Source organism: Heliangelus exortis, chromosome 3, assembly GCF_036169615.1.
Source record: "Heliangelus exortis chromosome 3, bHelExo1.hap1, whole genome shotgun sequence".
Lineage (NCBI taxonomy): Eukaryota > Metazoa > Chordata > Aves > Apodiformes > Trochilidae > Heliangelus > Heliangelus exortis.
The window spans coordinates 27,898,082-27,910,444 of record NC_092424.1 but is presented as its reverse complement, the minus strand read 5'-3'; positions in this window follow the sequence as shown (position 1 = coordinate 27,910,444).

The window sequence follows — 12,363 nt, the reverse complement described above, 5'->3', positions numbered from 1 at the left end:
CTCACTGCAGTAATCATAAAAAAACCAAAACTAATTCATCCTAAATTATCACACAGCACTGATTACCAGGATTTTTGTAGTCTGGTCTAAAAATCAAACACACACACCCTGCCTTCTTTTGTATTTCATGAAAAACAAATTATTTGATACATTTGATACACTGCTTAGAGACAAAGCAATATATTTCAGGCTCTGAGGTGAAAATGAAGGTATAGTCAGTGAATAGAGAAAAGACAAATTTAAAAAGTCCCCTTTTTTTAGGAGGCATAGCAATAGAAATCAGTCAAGATACTTTATTATTATTTCATTTCTTATCCTCATAGTTAAGGCACTTTATTTTATAATACACATATTACGCCCACACACAACACTTATATGGGGAATTCACTGCAAATAAAAAGAGATAATCACTTGTGCAAGGAATCCAGAATCAGTGTTAAACTTATCATCCAATGATATTTAAAAAGTACTTAAAACGTTATCTGTGTGTGTTCATAAGGAAATGCTATTTTTCTATTTAATTAGAATTTTGTCAAATCAATGTAAAACGTCATTTAAACTGTTGGAACTTGCTTAGGCTTAAGCATGGGCTGTAACAGTCTGAAGACATATGTAAGTAACCACTGAGCTCAGCCAGCTTCCTCCTGTCCATCTCACCCACTCAGACCCTGCCAATGCAACCTGCAGGTAACAAGAGGCTTTACTTCTGATTTACATCACATGTAGTGAGCCCAGGGGCAGTCCTATTAGTACTAAAAATGCTTATTTACCTTCATATTAAAGAGGATGTGCAAAATGTAACTATATCTGCTCACAGATACAAATTGATACACAAATCAATAAAAACCTGCTAATTGTTGAGTCCCCAAAAAAGCAATCACTGAAAGAATCATAGAATCATAGAATTGGCTGGGTTGGAAGGGACCTCAGAGATCATCAAGTCCAACCCTTGATCCACTGCCACTGCAGTTACCAGACCCTGGCACTGAGTGCCACATCCAGTCTCTTTTTAAATATCTCCAGGGATGGAGAGTCCACCACTTCCCGGGGCAGCCCATTCCAATGCTTGATCACCCTCTCAGTAAAGAAATTCTTTCTAATGTCCAACCTAAACCTCCCCCAGCACAACTTAAGACCGTGCCCTCTTGTCTTGCTGAGAGTTGCCTGGGAAAAGAGACCAACCCCCACCTGGCTACAACCTCCTTTCAGGGAGTTGTAGAGAGTGATGAGGTCTCCTCCTCTTCTCCAGGCTGAACAGCCCCAGCTCCCTCAGCCTCTCCTCATAAGATCTGTGCTCGAGTCCCTTCACCAGCTTGGTTGCCCTCCTTTGGACCTGCTCCAGGACCTCGATATCTTTCCTGAACTGAGGGGCCAAAACTGGACACAGTACTCGAGCTGTGGCCTCACCAGTGCTGAGTACAGGGGCAGAATCCTTTCCCTGGACCTGCTGGCCACGCTGTTCCTGATACAGGCGAGGATGCCATTGGCCTTCTTGGCCACCTGGGCACACTGCTGGCTCATGTTCGGCTTCCTGTCAATCCAGACTCCCAGGTCCCTTTCTGTCTGGCTGCTCTCAGCCACTCTGTGCCCAGTCTGTAGCTCCCCATGGGGTTGTTGTGGCCAAAGTGCAGGACCCAGCACTTGGCCTTGTTGAACCTCATCCCGTTGGAATCAGCCCAACTCTCCAGTCTGTCCAGGTCCCTCTGCAGAGCCCTCCTGCCTTCCAGCTGATTGACACTTCCCCCCAGCTTAGTGTCATCTCCAAATCTGGGAGGGGAGAGAGAAGGGGAGATATATTTGTTGGTGTACAAGTCCTAATAAACTTCGTACAGCTTTTCAGAAAGCAGTAAAGTGGGAAGCAACAGGACTTTTAAGAAGGCCACTTCAGGTGTCACAGGATCTCCCTGGTAAATGTCATTTCAGAAGATGTGCCTTTGTCTTAAAACTCTCTGAACACCTAAAATGGTAAGGCAGTTATCTTTTGCATATCTTAGGTTATTAGCATGCATTACTACAAAGGAAAGATAATATTTTAATGGAACTGTTAAAGTAGTAGAAAACTAACTACAGTTTTTGTTTGGTATGCTGCAGTTCTGAAATTTACATAAGTTCATTTTTGGAAAAAAAAATCTAGCAAAAATATTTGCAGCACAAAAAAAATTTCAAAATACTGACAGCCAGAGCAAGCAGCAAGGAATTCACCAGAAGTAGCCTATGAGAAAACATAAGAAGCATTTGCGTGTAAAAGCCTTGTAAATCCTAGAAGTTTCCAGGACAGGTATCAAGGAAGGCTTGGTACCTTCACTGTGGGATCAAAAAAGGAGAATTAGAAAAAAAACCAACTAAAAACACAGATAAACCATGCAGAATTTATCTAACATTTCCTTCCAATATCTGGAGCTCCTATAGGTGTCCTAGCAAAGCTGCTCACTCATAGGCCCACTAACTCAAGACTTCATCAAACACACGTAAACCCAAGAACCAAGGAAAAAATAAAAGAAGAAAAAAACATGTCATTCTAACCAGAATGCTTGTCAAAAAAGTGTCTGTGTAATACAAAGACTATTAACAATTGTGGTCGGTGACAGACTGCCCTTCAAGCTCTCAAGGCCAGATTGGATGGGGCTTTGAGCAACCTGGTTTAGCGGGAGGTGTCCCTGCCCATAACAGGGAGGTTAGAACTAATGATTATTAAGGTCCCTTCCAACCCAAATCACTCTACAATTCTACTAGGAGAGATTAAAAAGATAAAACCTTAGAGCTGAGGCAAGGGATCAGTCTCAAGAAAACCGCAGCCTTCTTAAAAGAGTCTGATAAAACTAGACACTCTCCTAGACACTGACAGCTCTCTCAGAGAAACTGGGAGATTAAAGGTATTGTTCATTCAATTAAAACATCATAACCCTCAGCCTACAAGTCCAATTTGAGCCCTTCTGAGATTCCTTAAGAGGCAACAGTAATCAAACACAACTAAGCGCTGACCCTAACACCTTGTGTCATTCTGGCACAGGGGATGTATAGATCAGGTATTAGGAAAAATGTCTTCACCAAAACGGTTGTCAGGCACTGGAACAGGTTTCCCTGGGAAGTGTCTGAGTCACATTAATACCTGGAGATATTTTAGAGACATGTAGATGCAGTGTTTAGTGACATGGTTTAGTGTTGGACTTGGCAATACTAAGTTAATGGTTAGACCTGATGAGCTTAAAGATCTTTTCCAACCTAAACAATTCTGAGTACAACCCAACCAGCCCTGATCTGCAGCTCAGTCCAGCAGCCAGTCTACCTCCATAGACCACAACCTCCTAAGGGCCCATGCAGCTGCCTTGGGAAGTCAACATGCAAAAATCCCACCTATTTTTATTATAAAAGTATGACTGTTTCTTCAGCCATTTTGAAACTCTCCGTCAGTAATCTGTCTTGTTGAACTGGGAGACCAGCATGGCTCACAATGAAGACACAAAAGCTAGCAGACTTCCTGAGCAATATGAGGTTTTTAATGAGCAACAACTAAAACGATTATAAAATAAAACGAGATATTGCAAACTTTTATGTGCACTGCAGCCCTCAAGGAGACCAAGTTTTGTGGACTGTGCAGTGAAGGAACAAGTAAAGCTGCTCCTATGGGCTCTTTGATAAATGAAGCTGCTACAACAAAACACAAAGGGCCTAAATATATTCCATGTATTCCAGTTTGTTACAGAAAAAGCTATTCGGTATTTTTCTAAGCAGTGTTTTTTGGGGTGAGAATACAGGTATAGGTCAAAATCTCTTGGAGTAATATTAAGTTACATTACACAGTACATTTTTGGATGCTTTGTGAGAAATAGGTACAGTGGGGTGAGCTGAAGGCGGTGGCCACTCTAAACGAGAAGAGCAGCTTCAGGAAAACCCCTGCATTGAGCAATACACCTTGAGTGGCTCCAAGTGTGGACTCCAGCAACACCCTCTGAGGGAGGAAGATGTTAATCATAACAGAGTGGAAAACAGGCACAAGTAACAGAAACAAAGAGTTTGGCACACCAAGTGAAGAAAAAACATGCTGAACCTGCTCATGGCTATTATACAAGCACATCTCTAATGCAGACAGCACAGGCTGAAGTTGCCTGTGATCCCAGCCAAGTGATCCCAGCTGCCCGAGTAGCCCGGGATGGATGTCACAGCGTAGGCCCAGCCATTACCAACCAGGTCTTACCCCCCACTGTGGGACAGGGAGGAGAAAATCCAGGCAAAGGCTCATTAACTGCAGATAAGGACAGGGAAGTTTTTATTCCCCAATTATAGTAATGGGTGAAAACCAGACAGATTCAACTTGGGAAAAAAAAAAATTGATCTACTAGGAGAAAGAGAAAACATGACCAAATCTAAATAGCTTCCCCATACACCCCCCTCCCTTATTCCCAGCCCCGAATTGCTTCACCTGCCTTCCCCTCAGAAGGGTTCAGGGTCAGTTCACCTCACGTTTCCACCTCACGTTTCCACCACTCTTTCCTCCTCAGGGGGAGGATTTCTCTCGTGCTCCAACGCGGGGTCCCTCTCATGGGGGAGTCCTTCAGGAACCCCTCTAATATGAGTCCCTCCCAGGAGGTGCAGTCCCTCAGGCACAGCCTGCTCCAGCCCGGGCTGCACACGGAGTCACCTCCCCTGCTGCGGGAGCAGTCACCTCCCCTGGCACGGGGTCCTCCGTGGCTGCCGATCCACATCTGCCGCTCTCCCTGATTCTGCACAGGCTGCTGCTTCACATCTGCCTACCTGTGATCCTTCAGCGTCTACAAATCCACGTTTACCCCGCTGTGATCCTTCAGGAACTGCTCCCCCGTGCTTCTCCATGGGTTGCAGGGGGATGGCTGCCACCTCACCACGAGCTGTGGGGAAATCTCTGCTCGGACACCTTCTCCCCCTCCTTCCTCACTAACCTTGGTGTCTTGTTTCTGGCATTGCTCTCTCACCTCCTCCTCTGCTCTGAAGATCTCTTTTTTATATATTTTTGCAATTTCATTTCCCCTTTCTTGACTATGTCACTCACAGAGGCACATCCAGCTTCCCATCTCTGCTCAGCCTTGGGCAGAGGCAGGGCCAGAACTGGGGCTGGGGAAGCTTCCAGCAGCTTCTCACAGGAGCCCCTCCTGTCGTCCCCCCTGCTTCCAAAACACTGCACTAACACAAGACACTGGAGGTGTCAGATGCCTATATATATATATATGTATATATATATGTGTGTGTGTGTGTGTGTATATAAATATATAAATTTTCCAGCAAATCCTGCTAGAAGGAGAATAGATGGCAACTCTGAAATGGATCACTAATAGAAATGCTGATTGAAATGTTGCTGATGTGAGAATCCAAGAGATCACTTAATTTCAGCAACCCAAGCTGCTTTGACTAAGGCACAATGTATTTCCTGAATATAAAGATGGCTGCAATTTCACCAGTGTCTCTGGATTTCCCCATCAGGAACATAATTTTCATCTTACTTAAATTAATCCTCTGCCAACCCACACTCATTGTAAATCTCCGCTTTGCCTGGATGCTGGTGACACAAGAAAACTGGACTAACTGAATCAGATGATCAGAAGAGCTGGAAGAAAGAATGATTACATAGCACCATGGCCCAAGAGGTCTTCATCCACACCTGCTGTGCTTTCTAAACTGGGGAACAATAGCAGAACCTGTACAGGCACTGTGGATGAAAGGTGAAGATATGGATGTTCTTCCTCATTCCACTGGTATCATTGAGGACTCAACAGCCCACCACATTTTTTGCCTCCACATGAAGCATGCATGTCCAAAATAAGGTTGTGGTTTGATAGAAAATAGATTTAGCTAGAGCACAATAGATAGGACAGCAGACAAACCTGAGTACGAACACTACACTGTAGAGATATACAATTACCAGGGACTAACAGCCGAAAATTATTGCTCTCCATTAAACTAGCATTCTAGCAGGACACAAGCAAATATTAATGCCACAATTTCTTGCTGCATGTACTTTTAGAGACTAACAGGTGGTCGGCCTATAGACCCCACCTCAGAGTTCTTCAGTCAATGTATTTTATACTTTATTTACAGCAGCCTTTCTGGGAACACTATTACAGTGCATCTAATTCATCTCCTGTGGGATTTACACTTGGCAAAACTGGGCATGCTGCCATAAGTCTAGAAACATTAAGTTCGCACATGAGGTATCTTTTGCTGTACTTTATTCCCTCCAAAGAAAAATGTCACAGATACCACTCAAGTTTCCAGCTGCTTCCTTTACCCCTTACTATCCATTATCCATTGGGGCATCAAAATGAGTCAAGACTGCACAGGTAAGCAGGTGTTCTTCCTTCATAGCACCTTTTATGCTTCTTTTATATCCTAAATATTTCCAAAACCTAACACAAAATCCACTTTGCAAGCTGTGCTGGAAATTGTGCCTACATGGGAGCCCTAGTGGGGTGGTTCCACCTTTAAGTGTAGGATTGCAATAGATGTGGCTCTACAAAAGACAGAAGCTGATCAGAGTGATCATGGGGAAAGAAGAGATGCTGACAGGCAAGATAAAAGTGTGCTCATAATCAGCGTATCTGGGACCTTCTCCATGAGGCACCAGATGTAAAACAAGGAGTAAAGGTATTCTGTGTGTATCTTTAAATATAGAATTATTTCAATTAGGAAAATGGCCTCCATTTGTGCCAGGGCAAGTTTATGTTGGATATTAGGAAAAATGTGTTCACCATAAAGGTTGTCAGGCACTGGAACAGTGCCCAGGGAAGTGGTGGAGTCACCATCTCTGGAGGTATTTAAAAGATGTATAGATGTGGTGCTTGGTGGTCTGGGTTAGTGTTAGTTAGGCAGTGCTGGGTTAATTTGGTTGACTGGACTTGATGATCTTAAAGTCTTTTCCAACCACAATGATTCTATGATTCTACTTGAAAAAAAAATTGTTGTCTGCCCTCATATTAAGATATGTAAGATATTTCTGCCTTTTACAGTGTAGATCAGAGGATAAGCAGCTTACATGAAGAGCAGCGCTGCTTCTGGCCTGAGATCCTACTCACTGTGAAAGGCTTCTAGAGCTGGTACAGGTGAAGAAATAAATAAAATCACATGAACGCAGAGCAAGTTTAAACACCAATGCAGACAACAACAAAAAAGTTTTGAAGTTGAAGTTAAGAGGTTGTAGCTAAAACTTTTGGCCTAATATTGAAACCTGTTTCCTAAACCATGTTCGACATAATCAGTTTCAGCCTTAGTGTCAGCATTTTTATTCATGCAAAAATAAACTGTGCTGCTCTTCAAGATGGTTTTCTTATCAGCACACAACTACTTGCTCCACAAACTTCTCAATGACATTTTCTCTCAAGCAGAGGACAGTAGTCTGGAGATAAATACTCTGATCATTTTTCTTTGTGGATTTTTAATCAATAATGCGTTATATTTCACTGTAATTTGTAGGAACATTCTAGTTAGCCCAATATACTTTTAACAAAGAAGCATTATGAAAAATACACAATTTTCCCTACCATCAGTAATAAATCTATTCACTTTTTACCACAGAGCAACATGGATTTCCCCCAAAAAAGGGGTGGGAAGATGGAAATTTAGCCATAAAATATTCAGTTAGACCTGTTGAAAATATACCTGTATTAAACTAACAGGAAATAAAGTGAATTTCTCACCTCCCCTTCTCCCTTAAAACAGGCAGATGACAACTTAGTGATTGCAATGGAGACCTGAACTTATGAGGCCCACTAGATATGTTTCAACAAATTGCCCAAAAGTTAAACTTTTGATTATTATTCTTTTTACCCAATAATAAATAGTAGACATTCCCATTGTTCAAGTCTCCCTTCCCTTTCATGGAGTCCTCATGATGCATTAGCATATCAGAAATTATTCTAGCATATTTGGGGTTTTTTGGTCAGATTTGATTCTTTAAGAGCACTTATCAACTTCTTTCAAAGTTTCCAATCTGGTCAGAAGTTCCTTGTCTGGGACAGGCTTGACAAGGTTGTTGCCCATGCTGCTCCATTGCCCTAAGGCCCACCAGAAACCATGACCCAGTTGATAGTTTGTTGTTCCTGCTCGAGAAATAGGAAACCCCAAAGGTGCTGAACCATGCAAATCATGCCAAAAAACACAGCAACCAATTCTCTTGAGAGAGAAGTATTTCATCTCATTGTTTTTTTGTAGTATTATCCTGAAACTGCAACTCTTAAAATGTATATTAGGATTAACAACAAATGTGTTTGCTCTTTACATTCTTATCTTGTATCCTTTTAACCCAGGTGAAACAAACAAACAAAAAACACTTAGAGAAAACTTATTTGTAGCTACTGCAAGTCTTATATTTCTCTATACATACATCTGAAAAAATCTGTTGTTTGACAAATGATGTCTGGCTTCTGAATAGCATGGACATCTCAAAGAAACAAGCTCTTAAGAGATAATGAAAGATATATTCATAGCCTAATGTAAACTGCAATGTATCTGCACAAGCAGAGGGAAAATAAAATGTTTAAAAAAGATTACTTGGAGCAAAGGCAACCTCCTACCCTAAAAGAGAAGTTGTACACAGGTATTTGGTTACAATCCTACTCTATGATTATTTTTTTTAAAGGCACACTCCTATTTCCATAGGCAGATAATTTGTCAGTTGTAAAGAGTGGTTAAGGCATTTGTAAAGCATTGAATTTATCACAGGTAAAACCACCTCCTGCCTTTAAAGCCTTGCCATCCTTATATATGGGTGGTGCCAAAATCACTTCTGTCTATCTTGATGAATGCTTCAAACCAAAGACAGCCCAGAGTCCAAGGCTTCCAAACGGCAGCAGAGAAAACACCGGTGCCAGCATCAAGGCTTTGTAAACTATGGTAAGGGAGAGCAACAAGTGCTCACTCTCCCTGCCTTTTCCCTGCACGGCTGAGGGGTTTGAGGGGTTTGCCCGAATCCAATGCGGATCGTCTCATGAAAAAAAAAAAAAAAAAAAAAAAGATTCCACGGTTTTGAACAGAGCAACTATCTGAAGAAGGACACAGATCCCACTTACAGGCAAATACATACACCCATACACCCTAAAGAGTTAATCATCACCAAAATGATTGTTTTCTTTAAAGAAGGAGATGGTAATCAAAACCGCCTCAACCCGCTGCAGTGGATTTCGGTTTCTGAGCTTTTGGTGACACCTGGTGGCACAATATAAACCGTGCTCCTGCTCCCTCAACCACATCTTACCCAAACCACTCTAAGTGGAGCTTTGCCATTTCTAATACTGCAAGACAATTTACTCAGTTTTAGAAGAGCTTCCATGGAATTCTTCTACAGGGTCAGCCTTGATGCAGCAACATCTACCATACGAACGATGCACCCAGAATTTCTCCAGCCTTCTGTATACACTTCCATTGTTGCAATAGGATTAGTGAAAAGATACAGTCAGTCCAGAGTGCCACAATGTTTTCAACCACCCATAAGAAATGAATCCCAGTTCTTAAGAGGAAAAACAAGTTTTCATCATACCTTAGCTGTCAATGGTTAGCATCCCCCTTTTAACTTAAACACATGAGGAAAAAGAAACTAAGTAGACACAGACAGCAAAGTACTCCCCTAGCCAAGAAGGGTAAATCTCTTCTCCTTATGTCACAGCTGAGACACATTCCCTGTACACTGGCACTAATACATATTTACTATATCAACAGGAATATTTGCTACATTTGATGCATTGACAAAAAAATATTCCAACTCTAAAATGTTGTGGGTATGATGTTGACTGCAAGAATTAAAGTTTTAAATCAGGGGAGCTCTTTGAAATGAATTAGAATGGAAAAATAAGATATGTGAATATTTTTGAAAAATATTTACTTGGTACACAAGTGCCTCCAGTAACACTACAGTGCATTAATTCAATGCATATTTATAAGGATATCTGCAGAGTATTTTTGTTTGATCCTCAACAACACATCCCAGACCACAAAACTGGCACAAAACAGGCACTTCAAATTCAGCAGTCTTGGTGAGACTTCAGCTCTAGAAGGGTTCATGAGCAACTCTTGACATTATTCATAAAGCTTGTTTTAAACACCAAGATCAGATTTACTTTATCACATGTACACTAATTTTTTCATTACCACATTTATTGACATTTCTCCTGCAACATCCTCATTCATCCTCAGAGTTTTGCTATGAGCAAATCCACCAAGATACATTTCTTGTGTGAAGACAAATGTTGTGACAACTGTGACCATCCACCCTTGTCACTTCCAGAACCCAAGTGCACCTGCTCACACAGCAAACAGCCCTGGCTCCTAGCACTCCAAGTCCAGCACAGAGACATTCTACAGACTAGAAAACTTGACCACACATTTTCCTTTTTAAAAAATCTCTTGACAATGCAATCCCAGGACTGTTTCTTGGTCCAGCCTGGTTTGTGTAAGCACCTGGTGTTAATTACCATTACCAGGCATGCCTTTAATAAAGTTTAGTAGATTGATGATAATACATGTGGAGCATACTCCAATTAGAGATCAAAAGTCTTCAGAGAATTGTGAAGAACACACTGACAAGACATTCTACTTTCCTGATTTCTTCCCCTGGAAACGCAGTGCAGGGACAGGCCAGGGGAGCAGTGCCAGCACCACTGACTTGCTTTTGACACCGAAGTCTACAGCCTGGAGATATTCATGCCAAGGTGAATATGAGAACAGGAGGCTTTTTTCCATAGGAAGGATTAGGATACTGCTTATTTAGCCTAGCAAACCATGGAGACAGAGTACTCTCCTCTTATGGCACTGGCAACAGCATTATTTGTGATAAAACAGAGTGGGTACTCAGAATAGACGAGTGACCATCCCTAGGATTTCATGCTTCATTTCAGACAACTACTTTTTACTGTCACACAATATGCTCGGTTTCCTGCCATGGGTCTGCTGTCTCCCTTTCACTGAAAATCAGATACATGCAAGAAGTTTAGGAGGCTCTTTTTCAATTGTCACCTAACCTTTATGCCTGCAGAGTCCATAGGTACCTGCAGCTGAGTTGACAGCTGCATATTTTTAACTACACAAGAACAAAATTAACAAAAAAGGGCAGTTCTAATGACAGTGTAGGAATGCTTGGTATGAACCAACAGCCAGGGAAGAGCAGAAACCTTGCACCAGCTGAAAGTCTGCTCCAGGAGGTTTGGCTCCCCTTTGCTGGACAAGTGCTACACAATGGAAAGTCAACTCGTCAGAAAAGGGGTGCAAAGTGGCAAACAAGAACAGTCAGGCTGCCAGCAGAGTAGGTTTCCCTTTCTTCTTAGAGCCCTGTGCTTTTCCATACAGCGCTATGAAAAGATACTTCTGCTCCTCTTCCAGTTATGAGAACTGCACTGTGATCCCTGAAAGAATTGGAGATCTGCTTTAATTGCAAGCCCCTGAATATACCTGAGACTTTTTCCCCACACCACTATTCAGCCATGCTAAATTTAATTTTTGGTATGCTCTTGAAAAGTGGTTTGCAATGGAATGAAATCTCCACAGTCCCGTGGAAGAACCATAGGAAGGTGTATTTTAGCAAAGTGCAGTAAATGATTTTGAGACTGAAACCTATCATCACAGAGCCATTAGATCAGAGCAGAGAGAGGGAGCCACCACCACCATGTTCAAACAAGGATTCTCCAGGAACGAGCTTCTCTGTGTATCAGATCAGGTTTAATTCATTGTCCATACTAGCTTATAGATTCATAGAATCTTTTTGGTTGGAAGCAACCTTAAATATCATCTAGATGCAGACCCCCTGTATGGGCAGGGGACATGGGAAGGAATACCTTCCACTAGAACAGTTTGCTCAAAGCTGCATCCAACCTCACCTTGAAAACTTCTGGGGATGGGTGATCCACAATTTCCCTTGTAACCTGTAGCAGTGTCTCACCACCCTCACAGTGAAGACTTTCTTCCTAATGTCTGTCCTAAATCTACACTCTCAGTTTGAAATCATTACCCTTCACCTTTGGAAAGTGATTTTGCTTTTAATTCTTTTGTATGTACATACCAAATTATAACAATCTAGTCATTTTTCCAAATAGCTAAGTGGGAGCATCCTTTATTCTAAATGTTCCATTCTTAAAATTCCTCTTTTCAAAGCAATGTAGGCCATAGATTCAGTATCTCAATGGAGATGTTTGCAAAACACAAAACAGTTTTTTACTGTTGTAATTACTGTCTTCTCTGGTTATAGCAGCCAGTGGAAAATTAGCAGTAAAAGAAGTCCTTGTATAATTTCTGCTTACCAGGGAAATTTCCTTGGAGAGTTTTTGTTTGAGAACATAAAGCTGGAAGAAAAACAGGACTGGCAGTGGAGTGCCTGCGTGAGAATTTTGATACAGAATGATGTGCAGACAC